This window comes from Plectrocnemia conspersa, unplaced genomic scaffold (genome assembly GCF_051122295.1).
Source record: "Plectrocnemia conspersa isolate PC_06_02 unplaced genomic scaffold, ASM5112229v1 ptg000004l, whole genome shotgun sequence".
NCBI lineage: Eukaryota > Metazoa > Arthropoda > Insecta > Trichoptera > Polycentropodidae > Plectrocnemia > Plectrocnemia conspersa.
The window spans coordinates 6,757,046-6,770,557 of record NW_028277168.1 but is presented as its reverse complement, the minus strand read 5'-3'; the positions used below and the strand labels follow the sequence as shown (position 1 = coordinate 6,770,557).

Sequence of the window (13,512 nt, the reverse complement as noted above, 5' to 3'; positions counted from 1 at the left end):
TATTGTAAGCCAAATTAGACGTCTCTAACAGGCGACCAGGAACGGACTTCGTAAAGGGCTTTGTCGAAGTTCCGCCTGAATATGTTTTGGGCGTTGTTTTCTAAGGGAGAATGTGACGGTCTTCCGCTTTAAGTTAAATCGGAGTGCAAGCGAGTGTGGTGTATAGAAAGTTCAACGAATCATATTTTAACTCCCCTTTTTTAAGTCAATTTTCTTGGAGATGAAATCCATTCATATACATACATTTAGCATTGCCCCTGGTGATAAAAACATATTTTTTAGGGGTATGCACCACACAATTTGGCAAAAGGAAACTTACCAATCGTAAAATCGGATACGAGGCACCCAAATCAATGACAGGCGTAAGTGCAATTCATTAAATCAATTGCACATTTATTGATTTTTATTAAATTAACCTGACAGGCATAAGCCCAATGCGTTATAATGGGCAAATCTGTACCAGTTGAGTAAGTCAATGAAAACATACAAGTAAGCATTAACCACCGGACTGAAAGTCTGGGAATCGGTGACATCTATATTTTTAATTATAAATTATTATATGCTATACAATTTATAATCGATAGATGTCACTGAAGCTAGGGCCGATTTTTTTTAATAATAGCGCATTTTTATAAATAAAAATTTGAATGTTGCTGCTGGGGCTCGATCCCGCAACCTCAGAGTTACTAGTCTGAGACGTTACGGACTACGCTATTTCCTCTTTATGTATGCTTAAGCATCTTATCTTTGTATTTGAATTATAGTTTTGTCGTGATTTATGATTAAAATATGTTCTTTTTTAGTTGGAATTAATTATCTGATGTGATTTTTTTTTTAGATTAGTTTAAAACATTGTATTATATATTATTTTTATTGCTTTCTTTTGGATAATTTTAAGTTCATTAAAATTAGTATTATTCGCGTTACTCCACACTGGACAAGCGTAAGTTAAAACAGGCCTGACTAATTGTTTATGAACTAGGATTTTATTTCTTATTTAATGTGTTTATTGAATTTTAGTCTAGAGTCCAGGTGTATGTAAACTCATCTATTCAACGCTAGATTTCCATATAACGTTAATACCCTGTTCAGTCTGGAAGCGATGGCAAAGGTTGTTTACGTTTCGTAACTCTAATTGACTATTACAGTATGGCTCTTTTTGGCGTTGATAAGGCTTTTAACACTGCCCGGAATGACGGCTTAATCTTAGTCCCAGCTTAACATAGATAAAATCATTAGAGACGCAATTAGAGGAAAAAGTTATAGTGTGGTCCTAAAAGGAATCATTGGGCCTCATTTTTTCGTCCTATTAATTCGCGACATTCCAACGCCGCAGAATGCTGATGACCAAGTGATATATATATATATATGTGCTCATCTAGCAGAAATGTAAAGTGGCTTGCGGCAACTGAGCAATTTCTACAGCAAATGAAAAATTAAAATAAACGATCCCAAGACAGGGATTAAATTTTATCGTAGTTCAAAAGCGGCTCTTTCCTTGCATATTAACACATTACGTTTTTGCTGTCAGTGCATTAAAAATATCTTAAATTTATAGAGTTTCGTGCGAATGCAATGAAAATTTAAACTTTATTCAAGAGATGGCAATATATTATTTATTATATAATTCTGAAAAAATAGCGGACCGTGTTGTGTTAAGATAAACGCTGATATGATTATCGGGATTATCCTTAATCAAGCGGGGATTTAAAATATTTTATGTACTTTTAAATGTTATTTAATTGTATTTTTTCCACAGACAATAATAAAAAGAGAGCTAACTTTTATGACAAAAACAATTTGTATAATTCATTGATCATATACAAACATAAGCTGTCTAAACACATATACGATACGATCTGCTATTGATCTGTATCCAGGTGATTACTGCTGTTACACCTGTAAGTCTATGGACAAGCGCCAAATGTTATTTTTTAAATCCACGCAAAAGTTGCTTGCCGTTATCTCCGGCACTCTCTTCTAAAAAAATCATTGATCCATTTATAAAACGATACGTTTTTCATAGGTTTTGCAATTTATTACTTTTAAATGTATTTTTTAATTTAATTCGGTCCAGTGCTGATGTATTGTGAGCCTCTAACTTAATATTAATATTAATTAACAACTTGATGTAGATCTAGTGATTGGTGATTAGCGTGACTGATTTATGAGTTTGATGCCTTTGCAACTCATAATACTTTACGTTACTATTTATTTCCTTCAGGGTGAATTGTATACAAATAATTCGATATGGTGCTCGATGTATATACCCAATATTATTTGACGACTTTGTATATTTCCAGGCCTAGCGGTTGATGTATGTTACGTCACAGTGATTTATATTTGAGACATTGGAGATTTATATGGGATCCACACGTAATACATTTTCATCTGAAATTTTTTTGCCTCAAAAACAGATTTATTTGTAGAATTAATATCGTGATTTTTAAATTGGAAAATTTTTGATAAAATCAATATTTTTCTCTGACAGTCTTAAATAATGTTTACTTATATTTCTATTAATATTAAATTATGCATATCTAATATTTTATTGATTGTTTTTTTGGTCTATAGTTTGCAAATATGAATTTTTGTTATAATGTGGGGGCCGATTTAATTGTCAAAAGCTAGATCGGAATCTAGCAACACTGAAGTGGCGGTGGCGAGAACAACACTAATCATTTGACTTGTACGTCAACCTATTATCATTTGAAACAACATGTAAGTAATTTTATAAATAATTTCAATAAGCTACTACGTCCGCCAATGTTATATGGCTTTAGTTATTTGTCTTTTTAACACTTTGAAAAATCAATTAATTGCTTGTAAAATATTATTAGTTAATAATACTTTTTTAAATTAATTATTTATTTCTCTCATAATCGTTAAACTTTTTGAATCTCATAATATATGCATAGCATAATGCTGTGCGAATTACTGATCAGTGAGGGCGTCTTTTTATTGTATGTTTTTATTTTCAAATGTTCTGTTTAAGGGTTAAATAATATTAATTTTTAAACTGTGACGCATTTAAATTATTTACATATAATGTAATCTAATTTAAATTCCAGGGGCGGAAATAACTCAATAATTGCTAACGTGCTGAAGAGAAACCGCAATAGATCAATTTGTAACGCACTGAATATTGAATCGTCACGTTTCCACTTCAAGCCTTGCAAAACGAAGGTGGAATTTTAAATTTTGTCAAGTAAATATTAAAACCATGATAATATATATATATATATATATATATATATATATATATATATATATATATATATATATATATATATATATATATATATATATATATTTTATATATATATATATATATATATATATATATATATATATATATATATATATATATTTATTTTTATAGCTTATTAGTTAAATAATATAACTTATGTCAGAAGTATAGCTTCTTTACTATATTTTATAATGCTTATTATTTTTCAATATTCAGGGTACGTTAAGATTTTCACATTTCACGCAATAAAAGGGTTGTTTTTCGTCAACACGAAAAGAAAAAAAACACAAAACTTTTCGTGTGCCTGTATAATTAATGTGCGCTCGAAACGTCCTCTTGAATTCTCATTAAAAAGCTTGTAATTATTAATTAAGCCAGAGGATTAAAACGTACACATTTTATTATAACTTTAAGCTAAAAAAATGTTTATATATTTATATCAGAGTGACGTTATGGCTCTAGATTTATTTTCGTTACTTGTGGTTCATGCCTTATAATTTATTACTGGAAGTAAATATAAACATTTCCGTATCTGCATACCAAAGTTAAGTTAATTAATTTTCATTCAACGTAAAAATAATTAAATATCACTTATTTCATATTTAACTTTAAATATAAATATATCAATATGCTTTCTTAATAATTAAATTTCTTCAGAATTTTCAACCAGACTGCTAATATTTTCTCAAACTTTTAATGAATTAAGTAAAAGCTTCATATTAAATATTGAAATGCTTATCATTCATGTACATATTCGTCTAACTATTTAACGTGATCATTTTACAATTTAGATTTAATAATGATATTAATGAAATGTTTATTTATATTATTAAATCATAAAAATAAGTTTGATAACATTCCTGTTTATATTTGATTATCATATTATTCTACCGTGTATTTCGTTAAACCTGTTTAATCCTGGTTTAAAGCAGATCCGTGCCTCACTTATAGGATTATCAAAGTTTAGTGCCACAATTCGACATCATGTTATTTTTACGGCAAAATTTATGTATAGGTGTATACTGAAAAGCTGAAAATTCGATGCGTGTATTATTTTTAGAATAACGTTAGTTTTAATTATTGAATCAAATTAAACGCAAAGCAAAGATATACTATATTTTATATCGATATTATGAATATTAAGAAAAACATAATCTTAGGTAATAAATATTGATCATTATAAAATTAGACAAAAAAATGACCCAGTTTTGCCAGAAAAAAATATTGATTAACCCTTAAAGTTAAATGTTTAAAATATTTCTGAGTATAGATGAGCGGTTTTCATGATTTTGTTTGACTTTTTTGAAAAAAAATTACAATAAATTACAACATTTTTGCTTTTTTCTGTTTTTTTTTTTTATTTTTATTAACGTACAGTACAATACCCTACATAAAACTGTGCTGACTTTCAAGTCAATGGTTCTAGAGAGTTTGTTGTTGTTACTATTCTTTTTTTGTACGACAATTGAGAAATGTTTTCCGTGAATGCTTATACACGCTGCAGGTGTCTCCATAGTGGGTTTGCTCTGTATCAAGCTAGACTAATGGATGCGAAGAGAGAAGCGGCAGCTTCTGCTTCTGGTTGGTCTCCTCTTGATTTAGTCCAAGATAGAGAAGTCTCAATGTTCGGATACCTTGAACTCGAAGTGAAAGTTCAAACGCGAATATCAGTAGAATAAGTTTCTGAGTCTCATAGGAAGTCTAACAGCTCTGAAGGGAAGCGATTCTCGTATCCTTGCGTTTCCGTATTTATATTCATTTTCTGCATGCAATTTTATTTATATATATTCATATATCTATAAAAGATTTTGTTGTTCCCTTCTTTTTCAATAAGATTTTTTTTTAGGAAAATAGCCGTTGGCTTTCTAATAGATTAGGAACGGCCGTTTAGAAGACAAACCCGAATGCACGCGTTATCTTTTCTCAAGGCGATAGATATTTGATGGATAAGAATTCTGTTTTTTCTAAAATGGTTGAAACGATTTGTATATCACTAGCCTTTATATGATTTATTGGCATGATTTAATTCTTTCAATTATAAATAAAAAACTACAATATTATTAATATTTGAAAAAATTACAAACTTATATGCACTTGAAGTCTATTTTATGGCACATTTAATGAAAATATTTTTTGCAAATGAAGGATATCATACATTATTTACTTTAATTTAGAACGCAAAACTTTAAATTAATGTATTAAAATCTTTTATCGATATATTTTATATTCACAGAGTCGAAAAACGATGCTTTCTGCATAATTACGATTATTCAGCAAGCTTTGCAGCCCTGGATTCTGGACTCCAATGAGGAGAAGGCAGACACCAGCAGCCATTTGAAGAAACCAGCAGACGTCCGCCGCCCGCGGATAAAATACGATCATGGATTCACACATCTCACCGCCAGCTTCTCCACTACTGCTCGAAGAATATACTCTTGCTGACACACCAATTAGAAATCTGAGGATCGTCCACTGACAACATTCCTCCGCCAGCTTCTCCACCACCACTCGGAGAAAACATCTCGCCATTAATCGTCTGTTGCAACATACATATGTAAATATAACGTAAAAAACTTTATTTCCACCCTGAGTCTCACTGGCTACAAAGTCAACACCCCCTAGGGTTCTCAAACCGTAAAAAAGTAATGATTTAATAGAATCGACTATATTGTTCATATTAGATTGCTTGGTAAAATATAATTTAGCTTATATTTTAACATGGAATTAAAACAATTGTATGTATAAAAGCAATGTTTCAGATTCATTAGAATTTTATATTTTTGAGCTTCATTCCAAATAAAACTCAAAAGTTTTGCTTGAACCTATGTACGTAATATCATTTAAAATATATAAATAATTCAGTTTTGTGCTTTAAATGATAATTTATTCAATAGTACTCATGAAGATTTTTAAGTTTATAGAATATCTCCATTTATTAAAAACATTATTGACTATTTTACCAATAAGTTTAATGATACATTAATGTTAAGTGCTGTATTTAAAAGTTTTAAGCGTCATAAAATGTTGTACAAGTAATAAATTTAAGATATCCTTCAAAAACCGCAACATAAATAACATCAAAACTTTATTCGCCATAGCTTAAAATATTAATAGCATACTTACTAATAATTGAATTTTAATTATTTATTCGGACCTTTTATTCTAAATAACTTCTTAGAAAATCATATTAACAATACTAATTTAAGAAGCCTTTCATGCGGTGGCAAAGCTTAAGTTGGTTCATAATTGTTCGCAATGTTCTTTGACAATTTATTATAAAGAAAATATAAACAAGAAACTCAAGAAGTATACAGATAGAAATAAATCTCGCATTTCCTCTAAATTTTTACAAATATAATATAAAATAAATTGAAGAGCTAATCACGAATAATCTTATTCGCAATATTATGTATTTTATTATATACAAAATTAATAGATATTTTTAAAAATTGAGAAATACCTTTTGGACTAAATTATAGAAGTTACGATGTCATTGTAGATCGAGTTATCAAACAGTTAATATTCTGCTAATATAATTTTAGGCCTGATCCACTTTATTCCATACCAATTTCCTCACTCGACTTTAATTGAATTAAAAGTGCCGCTTTTGTAGCAATATTTGCATTTTGGTAGCGCTTCAATCTAAAGTGACGTCACAGCGGCATTAATTAATATCAGTACTCAAAATATGACAGAGGCATTTATTTGCTTTCATGTGGTATTGATTTTGTTTCGAGTATTATTATTTTTATCATTTTCAGTCAGTCGGCGATAAAACAAACACTCGACATTGCAAATATATTGCTTTCGGTTTATTAATACATATATCATACCAGTACATATGCGGGTATAAAATTTGAATAACCGTAATGATACAAATTAACACCAATACAAACGGAGTAGCTTTTATGAATCATTCTTTCTGAACTTTGAGTTTAAAATTAATATCAAAAGTAAAATGCGTCTCAGAGTCTACGAACGTTAAAAATCATAATAATATATAATATAAACAATATTGTATTTATATCATAAAATGCGATGGTTTTCTTTGATATAAACATAATTGCTTTTATATAAAATAGTTTTTCAATTTCATAAATTTACATATAAAAACTATTTTTATTACAAATGTGCATAAAATGCTTTGTAAAATATAAAATATGTTCTGGGCGCAACTTTCTAGGGAAGCAGCAAATAATTATGAACATTAATGGATTGTCGACACCACCCCACAACAAAATAAAAAATGCTTAATTGAATATTTCATTTTTTTATTCCAACGCTCTTAGCAAAAATAAACAAGATACAAATACGGCTATGATCCATACTCATTGTAGAGATATCTAGGATTTTTTTTTTAATTCTCTAACAAAAAAGAGGATTTTACTTTGCTAAAATTCGAAAGCCTTATTCGTAGCCGCTACGAAATAACATTTCAGCTGCGAGCCTTATTGTCCTAAAAAGTCACGATCGCGTCCATTATTCTTACACGTCGCGACCAGGACGTCCAGATTCTCAATAAGGTGTGCAGCACTATTTTTTTTTATAATTTTAACGATATAATTAATAATTGTAAAATAACCAGAAAAACGCATTATGCACACCTATAATAAAAATAAAAATTAATTTCTATTTTTTTTCGAACTCAGCTCCCAAATTCTCGACAAAAATATTTTTTGTTCACCAAAATGTAGCAATGTGACACTTGTTAGCATCTGAAAGTAGCCGATTGTAAATCGATCACTTTTACAGAAACTCTAGGTCTTTTTATAAAGACAGTGAATCCGCATTTGTGCGAATAGTTATAGTGTAATAAATATTATGTAACATGTACATATGTTATTGATTAAGAAAAGAGAGAGCATAGGACACAATTTGGATTCCTACGGAACGCAAAAATTACAGAAATATTTTTCGGAGTGACCAGTATTATTATTGAATAATATTTTCCGGGAAATAAAGAACAACAGCTGTTTATCTCTTTTCACATGCAAAAACAAGTGTTTCACTTAACGATCAAGAGTGCAGAATTAGATTATTTATAAGCGCTTAAATAGGTTTTACAACGATGGACGAAGACTGCATATTTCAAACAACAGCCGTATGAATTTGGTAACAAGTCTTGTTTAACTTGCATTTTAAAGCACATACTTTCAAATTTAGTTGAGTTAAAAAATCACTGTAGTGATAGTTTTGAATAAAACATATTTAAACTTTTAAATATAAATCGATTCATAATATTAATTAAATGAATATTAATTTATTTTTTTCACATCTTTTGGCCAAAATTGTAATTAAGCTTACCTATGTATGTACCTAACAATAAGTATTTTAACCATTATTTAGCTTTTATTTCACTTTTGTCTTTGTTCTAGACAGGTAAAGTAAAATATTGTGTGTGGGTGTAAGATAGAAAGACATATAAAGAGTGAGACAAATGTTCATATATTGAAACGTGAAGCGGAAATTTTGTAGAAAACTTTGATTTTTCCAACCCGTATTCGTAAAATGAGTCATGTCTCAAAATCGTGCGACGTATCCAAATCTTGCAATTTCTTGTGTTGTCATGAATGGTATGTACAAGTATAATAAAAACACACAAACAAATAGTACGTGTAAGTATGTAAATATCTTCTATTTGTTTTCGAACGGAACGAGCGTTAAAAATATTTTTTAGTGTCGACGAAATTACACCGTGCGTAGAATAAGTACGTTACGGGGTTTAACGTAATACGTGTCAATTTTTTTTGTAAGGACGCGTACGGAATGTTTTTTCACACTGACGATAATTTATTAAAAAACGTATATTTGTGTATTATACTTATTTATATTTATATATTATGAAATAATTAGTATATACAACATATTTTTTGACAAGGAAAACGGTTTTTTTATAAACATGGTAATTATTTTATGATATCGTCGAATTTTCTATAGAAAATTTACGCAAAATTAATTGTTTTGATTGTATTTTAATAATTTATATGCAATCAACTTTGGCAAACCACACTTTCAATGAAAATCATTAAATAAATTTTGATACAACTAAAACTTTGGCCAAAATAAAAAAAAACAATTGTAAAAAATTATAGAGAAGCAATTAAAATTTAAATTAAAAAATAGCATTTTTGGATACTTGGTCACCGGCTTAAAACCAAGCTAATATAATTTAAAAAAAGCATACAAATATAAATTTATTTAAACAAAACAATTTGAAAATTAATGCATTTGTTTCTCGCTTGGTAACAAATAAACGGAAAAATATTAAAACACAAGATCGATTCAAGGACGAACTAGCTCAAGGGTTTGCAGTGGCTGAGATAAGGTTAAAATTACACCAAAGATGATGACCCCAACATCAAACAAATTGCGAGGAAGAAAAGGCGTGATACAAAAGCCCTCATATCTCAAAAAGCTAAGTAACGTGTTAAATAAATATTTTGTCCTCGACCTGGTCATGATTTTTTCCTTTGACCATTATTTTTTTTCTGAAACTCCCCTTACATACAGAATGTGTGCATTATGTTATATTTTTCTATTTTTTTTGTATCCATTAGCCTCAATGACTTTATTAACAATTCTGAGCTTTTGAGTTCTATTCTCTGCATCTGTCAGTTTGTCTGCTCTGTCGTAAAGCGATGCAGTCACCGATCTCATTTGTGCAGAGTGATGATGCTACTTAGCATGTTGATAACTAGGACCAGGCTGGACACTTGAGGAACTCCCCGAATACGATTGCTCAAATGACTTGAGAATAATCGAGTCTTTTGAGCAATCGAGCTTTTGAGTCTCTAATTTAAATATATAATGTGAATATTTGTATATATTTTTAATGAATTATGGCAATGTTTGATATTGAAAAGCTCACAAGATAAAGCATATTTTTTAAGCCCATTGCTTAATTTATTAACTTAAAATCAGATTTCTTTCTCACATGATATTGTACATTTCTCGTTGTTTACTGATTTATGTGACACACCTAGTTCCTACGTAGCATCACATACCTTATTCACATTTATTAAATGGAGACAATATTGATCTTCCGCTCCTAAACCCACATTGTAAATGGAGCAATTAAATTTCATGCATAAAGCAATGAAATATAATATTTTTAAGTATTTAGCAGAGTAATCCCACACTAATTGGAGCTTCTCATTATTGTGAAGTGGGCATATTATATCTCTATTCATAAAATTAGTAAATCATAATATGATATCTATATTTAATAAAATCAGAAAAATTCTCATGGGTCGAGAATAGAACCAATTTGGACAATACATAAAAAATCATATCATTTTTTATTTACAAATAAATAATGGCGTTATTTAACGATACCGCATTCGATCGACCGATACGTGACTTGTTCAGGGTCTGTTTAAATATGTATAAGGTCGTCACTTTATGGCCGCAGTGGGACAAACGGGAAATAAGCTCTGAAACGTTAAAAGGGTACATTCGGCCGGCAATTAAAACAAAGCATTTACATGTAATTTATCGGTATGCGGCGCGTAAAGTTTACGGACTAATTTCACTTTAAGGGGCGGATTTAAAACAAAAAATAAATATGTAAACAGCAAAAAACAAATTTGCGAGCTTTCGATCTGAGTTGGTTCAACGACGGGCAATTAATTCCATAAAGTCCGGAGCAAAGTTGATGATCGTGTTCGATTAATATTGACTTCGAAACTAGATTGAGAGTAAACTTTAATGTTGGTATAATTTCAGCAGTGTATTATTTATAAAGTCAAGGAAGTTTAGGATACGTATTTATGTTTGTAAAATATATTCTAAATAGTATTTCTATTCAAAGTATTTTGAATAAATAATTGGAAGTCATAAATAATATGATATATTTAGCGACAGGTCGTTATTTGAGACTTAAGTACTTACTCAATCAAGTGTAGTTGTCAGACGTAATGTAACACGTATCGTTTTACTAAATATAGTAATTTCGTATAAAACGCGAACTGGTTAATGTGCTTTACTTGGAAAATTATAGCAAATAGCAAAATTCAGTAGTGGATTTGCGAATAAATCGGCCTAAGTACAAATTTTCGTTTAACCTTCACTGTTTAGACTTTCATAAATTGTTTTGTGAAAAATATATGTAAATTTATATCTTGCGTAGCAAATATTTTTATCAAAATAGAGGTTTTCACAGTAATATTGTCATTTTGAAAACATAAATTTAGAGATTGTTTGTTATTCTTTGTCGAGGGGCGAAATAATCTTCACCGTCTAAAAATGCTATATAGGTGAAGGTAAACATAATTGAAATAAATAACAATATTAAAAATATATTTTTATAAAATATGTTATACAATAACAGCGAGAGCTATTTGTTTGAATTTATATTATAAAATTATATAAAACTATCTAAACTGCTATTTTTCTTAAATATAAATGTAAAAGTAAATTTCACATGCTGCCAAAATATAAAAAAATATTCCATTTTATAAGACAGTTAATCGATTCTATTAATCATTATTATAAAATAACATTTATGAAACTCAAATAACGCATAATTGCATAAAATATTTAAAGGTGTGATTATATTTTATTCTCAGAAAAGAAAACGATTACCCACAAAGCCAAATAATCGCTTTAAATGTGCTAATGCTAAATTTTCAGAAAATAAAATAAATTATGTAATCGTAAAAAGGCGACTGTTTTTGAAAGAGAAATTAAAGAAAAACTTCAAGAGTGTCTCTAGGAGGAGCAATTTTTGTCTAGTTATTTTATAATATATTTATATCAAAGTAATTGATTAAAAATGTTCCAGGACTTTGAGAACATAATATTTTTTTAGATAGAAGCTTAGGCAAAAGTTTAGGATTTTACAGTCGATTTGTCAAGCTTTGGTTAGGTAAAAGTTTACTTAAAATTCGATATTTAGGTTTAAGCATTCAACCAGCATAGTTAAATTCAATACCCTGTTCACTTGATACAATTTGTTAATATATGACTTTGTCTCAAAAATATTATAATTTTTAATATCATAATGCATTTATTGTTCTTATTTGATTTTTTTATTTATAATTTGTAACATGTTAAAAAACTATTTTCTCTAAGAATAAAAAGGATTCATTAATTTATATAAGCCAGACTTCTTACGTAAAAAATCTGCAATTGTTAAGCAATCTTCAAAATCACATACTTATTGTTTTGATAAAAACAAACTTGACAAATAAAATCATTGCTTATTGTAGGGTGACCGTTCATTAGATAAGATAACATTTATTTGAACTGAATTTTAAATGGCATTCCTACTTTTATCAAGACCACTTTTAAACTGTCTATCGATAGAAATAAAACGCGTGCTAGGATTTTTCATAAGTCTTGAGGGTACAACATACTTTTTAATTGGCCCGATGATAGGATTTTTTGAGCCTTGGATTGTCGGATTGCCATTGTATTATATATCATAGTGGGCAGTCATTCGCCGAGCTTTCGTCCTAAGCCGACGCTCCCATTTAATATTCCTACATGTCCTTCGGAGAGGGAATCGAATGCCTTTCTAGTTACTTACACAGAGCGAGGCATAGCTTAAAAGGTCAGACAGGAGTTACTTGCACCACCTTGCTCTCACGAGGACAACAATATCTAACATTGCTAACGGGTTGGTGCCCCCAAATAATTCGCTCCGTAATATGTGTTTATTATTGTTTTTTTTAATATTCGGGATTTTCTCGACTTCTCGCTGGATAAATCTGCCCCTGGCAACGTTTTATTGTTGATACTGTGTAACTCTCAAGCACTAAACAACCTAATGTTGATATAAAAATATTTAATAATTATAACGAAAGTAGCTATATATTTTTTTAATAAAATTAAATATGGTTCTTGTTATTTAAATTTAACAATTTGATTAACGCGATTTAGGATTTTATATTACTTTATGATGCATATACATTATAAATTTTAAATTAAAAATTGTGAAATATTGCTACAATAATGAACTTTTGATTGCTCGCTATAAAATGCCTCCAAGTTAAGAAAAAATATAAAAACGTGTATGTATACTTTGCATTGCCTTTTAAATAAGAAGTTACTGCGGAAAAAATGTGCTACGCTTTGCCTTTACGATTCGTTGTTATGAAAAATATGGTTTATAGACAAAAATCTAAAATTGTTGCATAATAATTTATATAAACATACATAGTATTACAACAGGGATCCCTAATTCAAGTTTTTGTGGCCAGCCACCATTTTAATTATAATATAAAAAAATTATATTGTATATCAGATAAGCAAATTAATAA

At 29.1% G+C, this 13,512-nt stretch overlaps 1 protein-coding gene and 1 long non-coding RNA gene across 2 annotated transcripts in view; one reads left to right on the top strand and one right to left on the bottom strand.

Moving 5' to 3' along the window:
- Positions 1-13,512, bottom strand: part of LOC148235747 (arrestin homolog) — a 107,302-nt gene that overhangs the window by 38,585 nt on the left and 55,205 nt on the right. The window lies entirely within an intron of this gene.
- On the top strand, positions 2,564-6,020 carry LOC148235748 (uncharacterized). The gene is made up of 3 exons (XR_015809383.1): positions 2,564-2,721; positions 3,072-3,186; positions 5,484-6,020. It is a non-coding gene; the product is annotated as an uncharacterized LOC148235748 (long non-coding RNA).